The following is a 17179-nucleotide window of genomic DNA, read 5'->3' on the forward strand; positions in this document are numbered from 1 at the left end:
GCCAATGGCCAAGGCTGCAGCTTGGGTCATGAAGCACTCCCCATCTTCACGGCGCACTTTCTAAAAAACCTCCCCTCAAAAGAGGTCGGTGCTTCTGAGCGGGGGATGCAGCTGACTCACCCCCACAGTCCACCTACTTGCCACCTCGGCTTATTGTTCTCATTTCTGGGAATCCTGACTTGACCCAGATCCTGGCTCCCGGAGCTGTCCCAACAAACCGTGATAATGGATATAATTCATTACACACATTGATTACACATTCCTTGTTGAATGAAAACCCCACAGGAACAAACGCCCATCTGTGTTCATATTTAAACATGGACATGCTTTTCAGACCCAGTGTTAATAAAGGTTACTGATCTGTGTTTGGGAAAAGAGGAGGAAAAATAAAGAGGAGAAAAGGCAAGGTGGTTCTCGAATATGCAAATCTTCTTGTCATAAAAATGCCTGGAGAGCTCTTCAGTCCTCTTGGATCTCAGTGCAGAGAGGAGACAGATGTTGCTGATGCTCTGCTGTTTTAGCTATGGGTCCAAAACTTGTGCCTGGACCTGATTAAGCTGAAATCCTTCTCTTGTATCTTCTCCAAAGTATTCCATCTATGGTAATGTGAATGCACTGCAAAAATGAGACCAAAGAGCAAAAATCTTCTTTATTCTGACATTTTTGGACTAAGAACAGTTACCTACAGAAACGAATTCAGACAAGCCTCCTTATTCTATGACCAAAGTCCCATATCTTCCATCCCCCCACTGCGGTTGCTTGCATCCAAGAGCAAACACAAAAGCCAGAACAAAGGGAGAAGTTTAATTAATTTGTTTGGGGAACTTTGGTTGGAAAAATAAAACAGAAAGGAGTTCTTTTGTTTACAAAAGTTGAGGTTTCTTTTGTGAGCAGCTTCCATGTGGTCTTTGATTGCACATGAGTAAGTGATTATCCTGTTTCAACTAACATCCAGGAAACTCTGAAAAAGTACTAGACATAATGACATCGCAATGTCTTAACAAATCTAATTTCTAAACCCTGCTGTCAGAGTTACAGTATTGCTAGGACTACAATACAAAATAAGGGCAGAGCTGTAACGATCCTCCTTTAGGGGAAATAAATAAATAACTTCTGCTAGCATTTAACCCCACGGGCTGCTCTAACACCAGCAACTCAGGGTGGAGACTGCTCCAGTGTTTCAGCAACAGCGCTTTGTTCCCCGTGCTCAGCTGACACGAGGTGACGCAACCATTAAAAAGCCAGCAGCTACCATGGTGAAATTAGCAAGAGTGACTGAGGAAACATGGTGTGGACAAGGACCTCAGACCTCCAAGGAAAGCAATGCTTAGCAAATGCAAAATATGAGAACAACCTGCAGAAGACGGACCTTGCCAAACAACTCCAATTTGACTAAGAAGAGAACAGGCTGCATCTCAAGAGTTGCTCCAGCCTTTGCCTTTCGAGCGTGCTGAGAGCAGTGGCCCTGTGAGGATGCAGAGAAGACAGTGCTGTTCATACTGAATACCCCAGCACACCTCTCACGGCTGCCCCATTCAAGCTATGGCAAATGAGTTATTTAGGCCATGCTGGCAAGCCATGTAGACTGCTAACTCTAATGCCGAACAAATAGCCCAGTGCCTTGCTGTAGTCTTCTGCCAGCTTTCCCGCCCACTTCGGGCTCCCTGCTCAAACATTTGAGTTTCCTGTGGTCTGACAAACTGTGGCCTCGGGAGGAACAAATCTTTCCTGCACTCTGCCACCACATCATGTGTTTCTCATGACCTAAGGCACCATCCGCGGGCTCCTTTCCACCTCCCTCTTAAACTCTGCAGCCCCACCCATACCCTCCTCATACAGCCCCATAAGCAGTCTGCACTGTTCGCAGTGAGAGCGACTCCTTGCCCTTGTTCAAGCTCAGGTCTACAGTTACCACCAGGTCCTATCCAGCAAGGCTGTAGCTTGGTCAGTCGTTTCCCAGCCTGCACCAATGTACAGGGTTATCCTGCCCCAGAGCACCACTTGCACTTCTCCTTGCTGGGCTCTGTGAGCTTCCCGGTGGTCCAGTCTGCCACATTATGGAGGTCCCTCTGGATTAAGGCTCTGCCTTTCATCATGTCAGACACTCTTTCATAATGATTATTTCCAACATGGCAATACATATATATGTATGTATGTATGTATTTACACACACACACATATATGCATAAATACACACACACATATATACAATACTTTTCTATACATATATATATATATATATGTATTTCCGGTTTGCTGCAATCAAACCTTTTGTCTGCAGACCTGTGTTGCTGCACTTCTGTTTTTTGATGTTCCCTGGCAAAAGAAGCAAGAAAAATAGAAATATTCAGACCCAACCTAAAAGAGAGAAAAACAACGGCAGTCAGAACTTTCTTCAGTGTCTTACCTGTAGTCCTGATATCTGACTTCTGATGCTTATCATCATTTCCCTGACCAGTAAAACTCTGGGTAGCAGGGTTTGTTCTGAGATGTGATGCTGTTGGTATTTTATGCAAGCAATTGCAAATCAACAAATTTAATTATTCGTGAAATGGTTACCATAATCATTTTGCCAACATTTGCTCTTGTGTGTCAAAAGCCAGCCTATAACTGAGCAGTATCAGCACTAGATAAACCCTAGTCTTGGTCTTTCACCCCATAAAGGTGTCTGCAAGGTTTCTCCAGACTGGCATTTCTTCTTTATCCTGGTCTTTTTCTTTGGACTTGTAAAGGCTCCTGCCCTGTTGGCCCTCTCTCCTGAGCCATATGGGAGGGTACGGACAGACCCAGGCTCTGCTGCACTGTCCCTGCTCCATGGTTTGCCCCACATGTCAGAGACAACACTTCCAGAGCCAGGAAAGAAATTGGAAATTGACCGGGGTAGACCACAGGATGTTAAACTTTTCAACGCCAGTACTGGTTTGACAATGACAGCGAACGCATGAGCCCGGTAACCAAGGCACTTACAGAACAGTATCTGGAGGAACTCTTCTGCCACCAGCAGTGTATGGCCAGTGAGCAAAAGCACAGCAAACTGATGCACGAAACTTTAATATACCTTGGAGGAAGTTCCCCAAACTTCTGTTACAGAGCAGCAAAGCAAGCACAGGCATTTGTTGTATGATTTTCCTTGGTTCAGCTACATGAACAAGAGCACAGTACTGCCTTCGGAAAGTGGCCATGCATCTCGGTCAAGGAGTGGCCTTCCTTGATTCACAGGGCGGGGGGATTTCAGAGCTGGGGATGCCATGTGTCTGCGCAACCTGAGAGGGGAGCTACGGCATGGAGAGCCTTCCAAGTCTGACTTTCCACTTTCCCCGCAGACAGGCGGGGCTGGGAAGGGGAAGGTGCTCTGTTTTGCGGGGCTGGGAAGGGGAAGATGCCCTGTTTTGGCACGCATGTCATGGCAGAGGTACAGAGCAGTTCTCATTAAGTCGACAGTGAATCTCTTGGTCCATCTTCCCATGCTCTGCCAAGTCTGTGGCCCTGATATTGCTGAAGATGGTGGACACTATCTGCTAGGCCCAATATCCCAGTGGGGACAGAGTCCTCACCAAGGGCACCGGGGTGTCTCGATCAGCTGCAGGCTCTGTGCGCCTGTGGCAGGGGTGCTGCCGTGACACTTGACTTGGCCAACAAGTCCAGGAGGCCTCAGGCTACAGTGGCTGAGGGCCAGACATGGCTTCTAACCTAGTGGCATGCTAGACTTGGCAAGCAGCTGAACTACAGGCAAAAGATCTCTAGGACACACAGACCTCTGCTCAGAGGCACAGACAAAATGTTGCCCTTTCAGTATAAACCAGAAGAAAACTTTCCCAGGGTTAGCAATTAAAGTCACTACAGAGGACCACTACAGATGGACACTAAACACGTGCACAGACAATCCTTGGCACGCTAGCAGCACAGATCAGCCTGCTGAAGGGCATTTTCTTGCAGCCTGCTGGCCCATGGAAAACAACTGCAGTACATGGCCACCAGCTAAGGCTGCTCCTCTTGAGCATCCAGGAGAGACCACTTGAGTAACAGCCCTCTTCAAGGCAGCTGAGACAGGGACTTTATGTCCAAGGTACCAAACGGATCATCACATCACAAACTGCAAAATCCCTGGCACCCTGTATCCAAAGAGCTTTAGGATAATGAGAAAAAAATGAAAGAGTCTGTGCACCGATCCTACCGGTCGCAGGAAATTTTTTCAGGCAAGGTGCCGAGGTGATTGCAGGAGGTGCAGCACACCGCAGCTGCAGAGCCGGGCTGCCCTACAAGGGAAGGCAATCTGGGAGTCGAGGGCGGCCACAGTGCAGGCCAGGCACTGCCCCCACTGCCAGGACACAGTCCGCCAGGGCAAGGGTGGTGACAGTAGCTAGGGTCAGCCGCAGCCCGGTGATCACGCAACAGCTCCAGAGTGACGAGGCAAGTCCCAGGGCAAGCCAAGAAGTCCAGTCACTGGATCAGGCTGAGGGCCTGGATCAGTGAGTTGTGTTGTTGGCACAGGCACACCTATGGCATAGCTCAGATGAGGAGCAGGGCCCTGGGCTCAAGCTGAAATGCAGTCCCCATGTGAAGAGGGGACAACTGTGGAGGTTTCTCCCTGCATTTCCTCACACCTTGGCTGCCTTCCCAGCTGCATGATCCTGGGTCACAGGTGTATCATTGCAACAGCACTTGAGTTATGGCAAATCTCTGTTGCTTTAGAGAAACAAGAACAAAAGCAGAGCAAACCTACAAGAATCACAGAAAAATTTAGGTTGGAAGGTACCTCTCGAGATGTCTGGTTCAAACCTCTGCTCAAAGCAAGGATAAATTTAAAGCTAGATCAGATTGCTTGGGGCCTTATGCAGTCAACTGTGAAAATCTCCAAGGTCTGCAATAGGTCTCTTTTCTCTGTAGTGCAAACATCAGACACACATCCAGCAGTCTTTGCATGGTGTGCTTCTCCAAATAGCCTCAGTGCAGACAGATACTGTGGGTAGATTTGTAATTGTGCGACTCTGGCAACCACACAGCCAGTAGACTGACTGCCCTTCCTCATAGGGAATCTCACTTAATACGTGTTGTGGAAGAACAGGACTGTTAAACCTGTATTATTGCCACCATTGTGAGCAGAGAAATCTGCCATCCGAACCGTTACAACTTGGCTGCAGACGCCCTTAGCATGGAGGCATTTTCAGAGAGCCCCAGGGACCCTGGTTCAACTCTGACTGCTGACATCTAGATCGGCCAAGGGTCATACTGTACTGGAGGTGAGGGCCACAAAGCACCAGGAGTACTGTTTCTGGTCTGGGTCCCCCCAATTTAAAAGGCACGTGGGGAAACTGAGGAGGGGACAGCAGAACATCTGCCAAGACTGGCCAGGCCCTGGGGTACGAGGCCTGTGAGGAGAGCTGGAGAAGGTGGCAAAGGCCAGGTGAGAGGGGGACTTAATATCAACCTAAAACTACTGGAAGGGCAGTTGCAAATGGCTAAATGTTTCCTAGTAGTGTCAGCTGTTACAAGAAAGGGCAACAGCCAGAAATGGCAGCCCTGAGACGCTGGTCTTGTACCTTAGGGAAACCTTCTTCCCCAGGAGGATGGTGCAGGGCAACAGGATGGACAGGGCACTAGGGCTGGGGGGGGGTGTCACCATCACTGAGGGGGTTTCAAAGCTCACACAAAGCCAGAGCTGCCCTCACCTAGCACTGGGGACAGTCCTGGAGAGTGTGCTATGCCTGACATGTCTCCTGAGATGTTTGGCTGAGGAATGGAGAAAGCAGAAAAATGATCTGCTGAGTCAGGCCTTTCACAAGACAGGCGGATGTGCCCCTGTCTGGTAGGGGCTAGCTATTCTCCTGGTGTCTGCTAAGTATCCTGACTATTTCCTGGGGCATGGGAGGGTCTTTGGAGCTTGTCTCTGTCTGTGCACAGTGCATCCTGTAAGCACAGAAATGTTTATCACTTGTCTTTAAATGAGAGGTGGCAGAATGCCTTCTTAAAAGTATAGAATAGTCTAATTTTGAGGGAAGTCCATCACTCAGCAACTTGAAGCCTGAGAGGCTGTTAGGCTGTGCTTCCACTGCAGCCTAATGGGATTCAAGCTGACTGCTAGGCTGTGTTTCCACTGCAGCCTAATGGGATTCAAACTGACTGCAATATTTCTGCTTCCTTTCTACCCTGAAGCCATTTCCAGACCTTGTCACCTCTGAGCTGAGCTGCTTCAGCACACTGAGCCCTGTGCTGGTCCAAGCAAGGGGCTGGACTGGAGACCCCCAGAGGGTCTCACCACTAGCACTACTGGGGTCCTGTGACCAGAAGAGCAAGGTAAGCTGGTCATAAACAGCAACAGCTGAATCTGCTTTGTTAGTTATACAGTGAAGACCAAAACACAGTCTGACATATAACCTTCAAATTAAGTCACTAAGCAATGCCTAGAGCTTCTCATGTCACAACAAAACCCTGCTCAGGTGGAACTTTCTGCAAACTCTCTCTCTGTTTCAGGGTATGGGTGAAAGGTCCAGGCAGCTGTGATGTTCCCAGCTTGTATTAGGGAGTCTTCTACAGAGAGACAAGATAGCTCAGAGACAGCTTTGCTTTTTGCCAAATATCAAGTTGCCAGCTTCTCTCACTTTTACAGGAGTCTGGGGGAGCTTGGCTTCATCCCTGGCTTGGGGACTTTGCTATTAAAATGGTAAGGGGAGGTGTCCTGGTAGACCTCTCCATGACTCAACTTCACTTCAGTGTGTGCTCCTAGACAAGAGACAGGACACTTGTGGAGTTCATCCAGCCACACTGCTGCATGCTGATCTTGCAGATCTTAATATCTTTTTTAAGTGATGAATTCTTCTTGTCTCCAAAGCATGCCTTGTCAACTCTGAGGCTGGTTATGGCCAGGCTACGTACAGAGCATTGAGAGGACAGGCAGCCCCACACTGCCTCCCTCTACCCTTGGCAGCAGTCTTGGACACTGGACAGTGGAGGCTGTAGTGCACAAGTGCCATGAGGTGTTGTCTTCGCCCTGGTCTCAGTCCCTCCTGTTAGCCCAGCGTTACCTGCAGACTAGGTGAAAGGAGGTAGTGAAAAGCCTTCTAAGTTCCTCCTGCAAAGGCTCCTACACAGGTGGGTGAGAAGAGCTGCTCATGCCCACACATACGTAATGTGGGAGAAAGTGTCTTTTGTCCTGTTCCTCTCTCTCCCTTCTCCAGTGGGATGCTGCTCATCCAAAAGGACAGCAGCAAGTCCTCCCCACTGCACCCTCCGAGAGACATCTTGAGAGGGAAAACAAGCCAGATGAATGGAAAGTAGGTCAGACATCTCCTAAGGCACGGAAATAGCTTTTATTTGATATATCAGGGAGAAACTGCCTGAAGACAGGACTCTTGCTAATACTGCTGGTGCCTGAAATCCCAGCCACGTGGATGTTTTCTCAACATGCTGCACAGGAAAGCAGAGTTTCCAGCACATAATATCAAAACCCAGCTCTGTGTGTCTATAAACCAAGCACGGATTACCTTCACTGCACTGTCAAACAGTTCCTTGTTACAGAGTCAAGCCTTAGTTACACACAAGGGCATTTCACACTCATGACAGAACAGCAAGATCACATCCGGGAAACTGTTTGCCAGAACAGCAGAAAACAGACGAAAGCTGTTTTAGTGCTAAAGATCCCTGGGCAGAGACTAATGGCGCTAATTCTAAAGAAAGGCTGCCACCTGTCAAGTTGCTAACACCATTTTCTGACACTTACTCACTGCTTTTTGGCTACCTTTCAGGTTATCAAATCTTGCCTCATGTGTAAAAGCGTCCAAGAGCCCAGCCCAAGATTACAACCTGGAAATACCACACAGCCTGCAAGTTAAATATAATTAATTCTATTTAACGTCACCAGAGAGTGTCATTATTCATGATTAGTCTCCAGTTACATAGAAATTACTTTCTCATAATTTTGTCCTGCCTGAAGTCTTCAGAATGAAAGGCATATGTTTCCAAAGAATTCTTGCCTGTGAACAAAAGCCCTTTACCCCAATTTCTAATTCCCTTTCCAACCTGGAGGCAATGCTGACCTAAGTCACATATTAAAGTCATGCTAACTGGTTGCAAGGTTCAGCTTCAGAGCTAAAGTTATAATGTGGTTTCCTTCTCCAAGCACCTGCATAATAAGATGACACAGCCTAATAACATCATGTCATGTTCTGTTTCAGATGGTCTCCTCTGCTTCATACATGCCCAAATAAATGTCTGGCTGTCCACAGGCCACAGATTATTTAGGACTTCAGAAACTATGCAGTTAAGGAGCATAGCAGGTACCTCTGTGACAACTGAGCAGGTACATCTGGAACCTTATTGCTGTAATGCACGTCAGTATCCCTGCAGTGGTAAGCAATTGTGCATACAGTTTCCCCAGGCACTCCACAAATTTCATGCAGAAGCATTACAAGGCTAACACTTAAAGCTGTCTTCCATAGGAGCTTCAGCTTGATGTGGTAGTTACCTGGCCATCTGCAAGTTGTGCTGGATCTAACACTCCTCAGGTACTGTTCCTGGCTGCAAGTGGCAGAAAACTTCCCTCAGAATCAGGTACTAACCTAACCTCCCCTGGCCTCCTTCTTCCAGCAACTTCCTTCCCTAACCAGTGCTACATTTGTCACATTTGTCATGGCCTTGGCAAATCACTTGCCATCTGAAATGCCCAAGCCAAGAGCCAGAGGGCCGAGATGAACTCTGTGGGCAGTCAGCAAGACGCAAGTCTGAGGATGGGCTCCTTATACTCTGATAAACTCTTTCAGGCTCCCAGAGCCTCCCTGCCCATCAGTAGGTCTTGCATAGAGATATTTTATTCCATTCCTCACCAAGAACAATTGCTTCTGGTGGAGACTTCAGGGCAAGTCTGGGTCCTTGGGGGTAAATGTGTGTATACCACAAACACAAGCAGGTGCTGACATGCAATGTCACTGCCCAGCCTGCAGTCCTTCAAAAGAGCTCTGCTCAGAGATGAGCGGCAAGAGAAGGGAAAGATCTTTATTTCTGTAAATTATTGCTTCTTTTTCAGATCCCACCAAAAAAAAGTCAGGGAAAAGCACCACTGTAGATAAGAGGCAGACAAACCAGCCCCTCCTGAGGTGTGGGCACATGTGAGAAACACCAGACAAGCCAAAGACTCCTCAGCACAAGACATGCACCAGAACCAGAGCTCAGGCCTTGCCATGGCAAGATTCAGGCCTCGTCCTCATAGCAACAGGTAGGTTTGGTCTGAAAGAGGATGTGAAACTCCTGGTTCAAGGATTGCAGGTGGCCCCTGACCAAATCTAGGTGTGGGAAATCTCTGACCACACTCGTGCTGTCCTTTCACCTCTCAAAAGGGGAAGTAAGAGTGGCTGCAGCTCTAACCACAGTTAGTATGAGGTGGCTTTTGCAGCACACCCACTTTCCAGGGAACCAGCAATTCCCACTGCTCTTATTGGATGCGTGGCTGACTTATGAGGAAATACTGGGCAGATCTCAGGCCATCTTGTCCAGCCCCTGCCACCATCTGACCCTCTGCATGCAACAACTTCATCATGTGCACGTCAGAAAGACACAGTATGATGCCTCCCAAAGGCAGTCAGTATGGAAAGCAACCTGCAGGGAGGCATGAGGGAAGGTCTTTTCTCCACTGGAGACCTGGCTTCTCAAGATCAAGATCACCAGGTGCCCTTTTGCTCCTTCCTTCTCTTTTCTGCCCTATCTCACCGTGCTCTCAATTTCTTTCCAGGCACAGGAGGTACTTCCACTAACTCATTATCATCATTATAAAAGGGGTGCAGAGCCTGACTTAAGTAGCTGCCATGAAATCAACAGCCTAATCTAGTATGTATGTACCAACCTCAGGCTGCTCCAAGGGTCACTGTAGCACAGCAGAGCATATATCAGGCCACCCTGAACCACAGGACTTCCCCAAAACATAAAATGGAGGAGTCTGAAGTAAAGAGTTTCTTGGTGATTCCTTTTGTTTTGGGCCCTTCCACAACACAAGCTCAGCACAGCTGTCTCTTGAAGAAAGCTGCTTTGCCCTGCAGTAAGAGCTGTCATTGAGTACAACAAACAGTAGCAGATCTGAGACCTCAAGAGGCTGGAGAAACGGGCCAGAGGGAACCTGATGAAATTTAGTGCAGACAAAGGCAAAGTCATGCACCTAGGACAGAATGACTCCATGCACCAGTACAGGCTGGAGACCCACTAGCAGGGCAGCAGCTCTGCAGAAAAGCCCCCCGCGTGCTGGGGAACAGCACATTCAGTGTGACCCTGGCAGCAAAGACAGACAACAAGCATCCTGGGCTGCAACAGAAGAACAGTCGGCAGACTAAGGGAATGGATCATTCCCCACTACTTAGCACGGCTGAAGCCACCTCTGCATACTGTGTCCTGTTTCGGGCAACACAGTACAAGGAAGACACTGACAAAGTGGAGAGAGCCCAGCAGAGGCTACTAAGATGGTGAAGGGGCTAGAGCACAGGGTATAGGAGGAGAGGCTGAGGGATCTCTTTGTTCAGCCTGGAGAAGAGATGGCACAGGGGACAGGCTTCACAGCAGTTATCCATTGACTAAGCGGAGGACACAGAGAAAACAGAGCATGATTCTTCTCAGAGATGCACAAGGAAAGAACAAGTGGCTTTCGCTGCTTTGGGGCTTTCAGCCCCTCTCACCAGACTTATCCTTAGTGCCTGGGAGAGAGCAAACACATGCCTCCGTCAGCAGTCCTGAGCTGTTTTCCTCTTCACACAACATAACAAGGGTGGGAGGAAGGTAGGTGTGGTTTCTCCACGGCCTGGCAAGGATTGTAACCTGCATGTCCCAGCATGTTTGTCTGGAAGAAGGGCCGGAAATGCCAGAGCTGAGCAGGCACTGGCCACCTTGTACTGCACAGTGCTGTGAAGCGAGGCCTTGACATCAGCTCACCCCCAGCCAGCTCAGGAATTAATAAGGCTGCTGCAACTCACAAGCCCCTAACACACTTTGGGGAAATTTCTGTGCTAGCTCTCCAAGGGGTATTTCTGTCTGTACATTCATGATTTTATCAATACAGAAGAGTGACTGAGCAGGCACAGGAACTAGACAAGAGAGGAGAATGACTGCAGGCAAGTTTTAAAGCATTCAGCTTGTCCAGCTGAAAGAGATTCCTGCCAAACAATTTTATAAGGAATGAGGCATTTTACAGGAAAAGCAGGGCCTCTGCTCTCATTTCCTTTCCCCTCTTCTCTATGAACTTCAAAGAAAAGACGGGTCAAAACAGAGGCCAAGCAACTGGAATGGATTCCTGAGCCCTAAAGCCTAATTAGTCCAAGTCATATTTCATCGGCTTGGGCCTAAATTACAAATCCAGCCCACAGTGTCATCTAGGTTCAAATAAAGTCAGAATATAATTCATGCTTCTGAGAACCCCAACAGCGCTGGCGGCAGGCCCTCAGGAGGTCCCCTGCTCGGGGCAGCCCTGGCTTTGTATGGCCACGTCTACAAACCCCCTCAGGACACAGACAGCCCCCATCTCCCCAGCACCTTGAACCAGGGCTGCTGGGGAAGGAGCTGTTCCTATTGCAATATGAACCTCCCAGGGCTGCCATCTGCGGCTGTTGTCCCACGTTATACCAGCAGGCACTACCCAGAAACATTTAGCCATTTGCAAATGCCCCTCCAGTAGTTCTCCAGTGACATTAAATCCCCCCCCCCCTTTGCCTCCCATTTACCAGACCAACCAGCTCCCTCCAGCTGTCCTCACAGGTTGTGCCCCCCAGGCTCTTTCCCGTCTTGGAGCTGTTTGCTGGCCCCTGTCCAATTTCTCAACATCCCTCTTAAACTGGGGGTTCCCGACTGGACACAATATTCCAGCTGGGGCCCTCTCTGGTGCCCAGCAGGATAACAACTTCCCTTGATCTGCCAGCCCCAGTGCTCCTAACAGAGCCCAGCATGTAGTCTGCCCTACTAGCAGTAAGAAGCAAGGTCTGCTTTTATACAGATTCAAGGAGGGTTTGGAACTGCATGGCAATTTCAAGACACATCTCTCTCTACAAGATACAGGTCTCGGGGTTTTCTCAGGACTCATTAAAATATTCTCAAGAACTGCGAAACAGAAATGACAGAGATCTTTTCCTATGATCTCTCTCAAGGTGCTGGCCTTAGAGGGGTGCATCTTATTCTGAGACTACAGTAAATATGCTTTGACAGAAGGACTCAATTCCAGCCTTGTGGTCAGAGAGCTGAGAAAACCAAAACTATTTTGCAGATCACTAGATCCTAATTAGTAGAGAAAGGGAAGGACATCACAGTCACAATAAGTTTATGAGGCCTCTTCATGCTGTAGCACAACCTGGAAACATAGGAAACCAAGTCTTGCAGCTTGCACTACAGTGGCTAGTCACGCACAAAGCCAGGCAACTGACTGCAGGGAAAATGAGACTGTGTACTTACAGCTACCTCTAAAGTGTGGGTGGTGGCTCTGCACCAAAGCAGACTCCTGGATCCTGCTCCCCAGCCACTACAGACTGGTGACCAGAGCCAGAGCAAGTCATGTCTTACTCCTGGCTCTGTGCTCAAGCTGCTCTCTCAGGGAAGCCGGAGAGCAGGAGGGATGGCGGAGTGAAGACGCAGTAAGGGAGTGCATGGAGGCTCAAGGCCTGGGTAACACCACCAAACACCACAGTCTACACAGGACACAGTGTTTGCCAGTGTCACACCTTACGGACAAACCATGACTGAACTCTTACTTGCTGAAGAAAAATGACCGCTTTTGAACCAAGAGAGATCTTCAAATTATTTTATACAATTTTCTGCCATGAGACAGAAGTAAAATTCTTCCTTAGTAGTATTGATTCCAAACCACATGCTTAGCTCTCACTTAAAGAACTGGTTTGGGACTGACGAGGTCTGGTTTCAACCCCGCTTTACAACAGCCCAGCCCCACTGCATCACTTCAGCAGGATTGTTTACCTCCCTTTGCATCCACTTCTCAAGCCAAACAATAAAATTGGAATCTTTCCTTTTCTTATGCAACGCTCTATGAGAGCTGGCATGCTGTGAGTGTTGGTTGGGAGGACCTCTGGAGGTCTCCAGACAAACCTCTCTCAGAGCAGGACTGCTGCCAGCACAAGACTGGCTTGGCTGTCGCTTTGTCTAGCCACAAAGCCAAAGTCTGGTTCTAGTGTGCTCATGCAGTACTTCGTGCATTGGGACCCTCTTTTCTGCAGAAGTTTATTACGAGCTCTGACTCATCACACAGAAGGATTTAGCTGAGGAGTCTGTCTCCTTCTGGAGTTACCAAAGAAGGCCACAGTGGGCATATACCACCAACGTTCAGTCTGTTAACCTGTTCCTGTGCCAGTTTTACCTTACAGAAAAACGCTGGTCTGAGAACTCAGACAGCTGAGGAGTAGGTAGCATGTCTGTTTGGCTTTTTCTGTTATACACCAGTAATACATGGTGAGAGAGGGAGGGCAGGAAAGTATTAGCCATTCAAGCTAAATTCACTTACGTGTTTGAGTCAGATTCCCATGTGCTGCCAACACAAAAATAGCTGTCACCTTTGGATTTTACAGTCTGATGCAGCTTAGAATGGCTAAGCTAGACACCTGGCTTTGCTTTGTTACAGCCTGGACAACACTTGTTTTCAAACCAACTTTAAACAGACATAAATATTCCTCTCATTGAAAACAAATATGCCTGGAATGATTCATTAATACATCTCTACAGTAATCCCCATACCTCTGTAACAGCAGTTAAAACAAACAAGCTTGGATCACTGAAAGGAAACAATAGCACGCAAAGCATTCATTGTGTGCCTTGCTCAGTATTTCTTCAACTTCGTGCTATTGAATTACTTTCTTAAGCACTCTGGGGACAGAGACGGTGAAGAACAGCTTTCATTGGCAAAGGTAGGCAATTTCTCACACTCTGTTCTATTTTCCGTGGCTCATCCAGCAAATCATGCACTAAGCCTAAAAAAACAGCAAGGAGTAGGTCCATCCAAGAGAGGCTGAGTGCAGTGGATTTCACATGCTTTTGCGCTGGCAGTCCAGCACTGATATCAGACATTGAAATATGCACTGACAGCTAACAGTTGGCAAGTGCCCATGGAGGGGAGACAAGCGCAGCAAGATCCTCGGGAGACCTATCCATCCTACATGAGAAGCCTCCTTCATGGGAACTCCATCTGAACCTGCACGCAGCTAGGAGGGACGTCGTCAGCTTTATTCCAGTTTAAAGACTTTTGGCCTCAGTGGCAGTCCAAGCAGCACGATCAGACTACCACAGTCACCCTTTGGGTGTGCTGAAAGGACAGCTGTCACCAATGTCCCTCCCTCACCACTGGAGGGCTCTGCAAGTGCATTTTTTGGTACCATGGCATTTTTTTGTATGGTGGCATTTTTCCACAATTCTCACACTCCATAATTAATGTAGTCAAGATATAATTTCCCCACTAGTGAAATACCACTTTGTACAGTGTTATTCATTGTTACCTGATCACACCCTTGACATGCAGAGCTCTCACTGGGTTGACTTAGGGCTAAGGAACAGCAGTAAGATCCCTAGTTTGATGCCTGGAAACCTGCACATGCAAACAAACAGGCAGCCAAGGAGCTGTTCCACATCCAAGCCACAACTGACCAGACGACAGCAGCTCCTGCCCTAGAGAAAAAGGAAGGTAGATCTACACTCTGATGCGTGAGTGCCACCACAGTAAACCTTCTGAAATCCTGATGAGGAAAGGATGGTCGGTGCACTGCGGCTCTGTAGGAAACCAGCTGTAAAACCAGAGTTCTGTATTCAAACTATAAAACAAACAAGGTTACGCTGAAGGACCAGACCATACTAAGACAACAGTGAAAAGCCAGCTGGCAGAATAACTATGTAAGCACTGGTATTAGTGCTCTTGCCTTAAAGTTACACTTGCTTTGGTCATTTAAATGGCCATTCTGTTTCAAATGCTATTTTAATGGATAAAAACAAAACTAAACACACTTTTATTTCCCAGAACTGATGGCCACCTTGCGGAAATATTAGTCCCACCCTTTGTACTTTTTTTCTCATGTGTTCTTCTGTGCACGAAAAGCACACGGCAAAGGAGCTGCACATTTCTCCTACAGCACCAACTTCCACTGCCAGCAATTCTTAGGGCTGCCCAAGCTCTTTGGCAGCCTCTTCAAAATTTGTGGTCTAAAAAGCTCAGAGCTTGAGCCCTGCTCCTCAAATCCACAACAAAACTGCCCAGCCAAACTGTCCCACCCCAGCAGATGCCCTGCCTCTTCTCATCCTTACCACATGCAGCTACGGGTCTCTGTCTGGCAGGCACTGACCAGAGCGTGACCCACCACGCACACACATGGTTGCTCTTCAGCCTTCCTGGTTAGACCAATGCTGTGCTCAGGTCATCAATATTTCAGGTTTGATGAGCTGCAAGTGTTTCAGATGGATCGGCCTTGAGCTCCGTAACAGATCTTATGTCCAGTATTCATTCCAACCTACCTGACAAGCAACAACAAGGACAATAAGTAACTTCGTTTTCCTATGATGACAAGAAAAGGCCATCTTCAAACTGTACTTCCAGCCCCAAACATTGCCTCTAGCTTCAGAAAAAATTTCCAGCCTTGTATTACTGTGATTTTTCATCATGTTAAGTTCCTTAAATTTCATCCTCTTCCACTACCCCTCCCCAGTCCAGAGGAGTCGGAAAATACCAGTTTTTCTCAGTGAGATTCAACAGTGTTAAGCAACTGGGCTTACAGTGTAGCCCACATTTCCCCTCTGATCAATAACTGCTTTATAGCTACGGTCTTCCTGCACATGCTGCATTTTTCCATCGCCTTTTCTGACCCCCAAGCTTGGCAAACAGAACCGGGCTGCCAGAGTTTTTAAAGAGTAACTTATCAGACCACGGGAAGGCTGCAGAGTTTTCCTGCATGCACTGCTTCTGGCGGAGGAGCCTCTGCTGCACCTCCCACCCGGCACGGCTGCGGCTGGTGGCTCCTCCGCTATCTCCCGGATGGAGTTATCCGGCATTGCCTGTGGGGAAGCGACGAAACGCACCCGTTAACACAGCGCACAGCACCATCTCTGGCGGAGCTAGGACTCGGCCGTGTCCCTGCCGCGGGCCGCAGCGCTGGGCGGCATGGGAGGCCTCGGCTCCGTGCTGGCCCCGGCCAGGCACAGCAGGGGCAGAGACGGCACCTGGTCTGAACCCGGCCCAGGGACTCCCAGGGGGGCTGACCCCCACCCCGAGGGGCGCCAGGGACCCCATGCACCCCAGGGGCAACAGTTACCCCCCCACACACACCCTGGGGGCACCAGTTACCCCATGCATCCCCCAGGGGCACCAGTCACCCCCCTCAGAGGCACCTGGTCATCAACTCCCCACACTCCCCAGGGGCACCAGTTACCCCCCCAAAGGGCACCAGTTCTCCCCCCAACCCCCCCCAGGGGCACCAGTTCCCCCCCCACTCTCCCCAGGGGGACCAGTTCCCCCCACACCCCAGGGGCACCAGTTACCCCCCACACAAACCCCAGGGGCACCAGTTACTCCACACTCCCCAGGGGCACCAGTTACACCCCCCCCACTCCAGGGGCACCAGTCACCCCCCCCCCCCAGGGGCACCAATTACTCCCCTCCCAAGGGCACCAGTTACCCCCCACACAAACCCCAGGGGCACCACTTACCCCCCCACACCCCAGGGGCACCAGTTACACACCCCACACACCCCAAGGGCACCAGTTACCCCCCACACACAAACCCCAGGGGCACCAGTTACCCCCCACACAAACCCCAGGGGCACCAGTTACTCCACACCCCCCTCCCAAGCGCACCAGTTACCACCCCACAAACCCCAGGGGCACCAGTTACCCCCACACCCCCCAGGGGCGCCAGTTCCCCCCACACCCCAGGGGCACCAGTTACCCCCACACAAACCCCAGGGGCACCAGTATCTCCCACACCCCAGAGGCACCAGTTACCCCCCCACACCCCTCAGGGGCACCAGTTCCCTCCACACCCCAGGGGCACCAGTTACCCCCCCCCCCACAGCCCCCAGGGGCACCAGTTACCCCCCTCCCAAGGGCACCAGTTACCCCCCCCCACAAACCTCTGGGGCACCAGTTACCCTTCCCCCAGGGGCACCAGTTACCCCCTCCCCCACCTCGAGGCGCTCCCTCACCCCGCCCCACGTCACGTGACGTCACTCCCCGCTGA

General features: G+C 49.5%; 1 long non-coding RNA gene across 3 annotated transcripts; it reads right to left on the reverse strand.

Annotated features, from left to right (window-relative positions):
* Positions 1 to 225: 225 nt before the first annotated feature.
* Positions 226 to 17171, reverse strand: LOC135324624 (uncharacterized). 3 transcript variants are annotated; one of them, XR_010385934.1, is made up of 5 exons: positions 17073 to 17134; positions 2408 to 15999; positions 2284 to 2316; positions 1370 to 1465; positions 226 to 615 (listed from the first exon to the last, which is right to left on the reverse strand). It is a non-coding gene; the product is annotated as an uncharacterized LOC135324624 (long non-coding RNA). The 3 variants fall into 3 exon arrangements; XR_010385932.1 differs by having other exon boundaries at positions 2284 to 15999; positions 17127 to 17171; XR_010385933.1 differs by lacking the exon at positions 1370 to 1465 and having other exon boundaries at positions 2284 to 15999.
* Positions 17172 to 17179: the final 8 nt, after the last annotated feature.

The sequence above is a fragment of the Dromaius novaehollandiae genome, chromosome Z (genome assembly GCF_036370855.1).
Source record: "Dromaius novaehollandiae isolate bDroNov1 chromosome Z, bDroNov1.hap1, whole genome shotgun sequence".
Taxonomy (NCBI): domain Eukaryota; kingdom Metazoa; phylum Chordata; class Aves; order Casuariiformes; family Dromaiidae; genus Dromaius; species Dromaius novaehollandiae.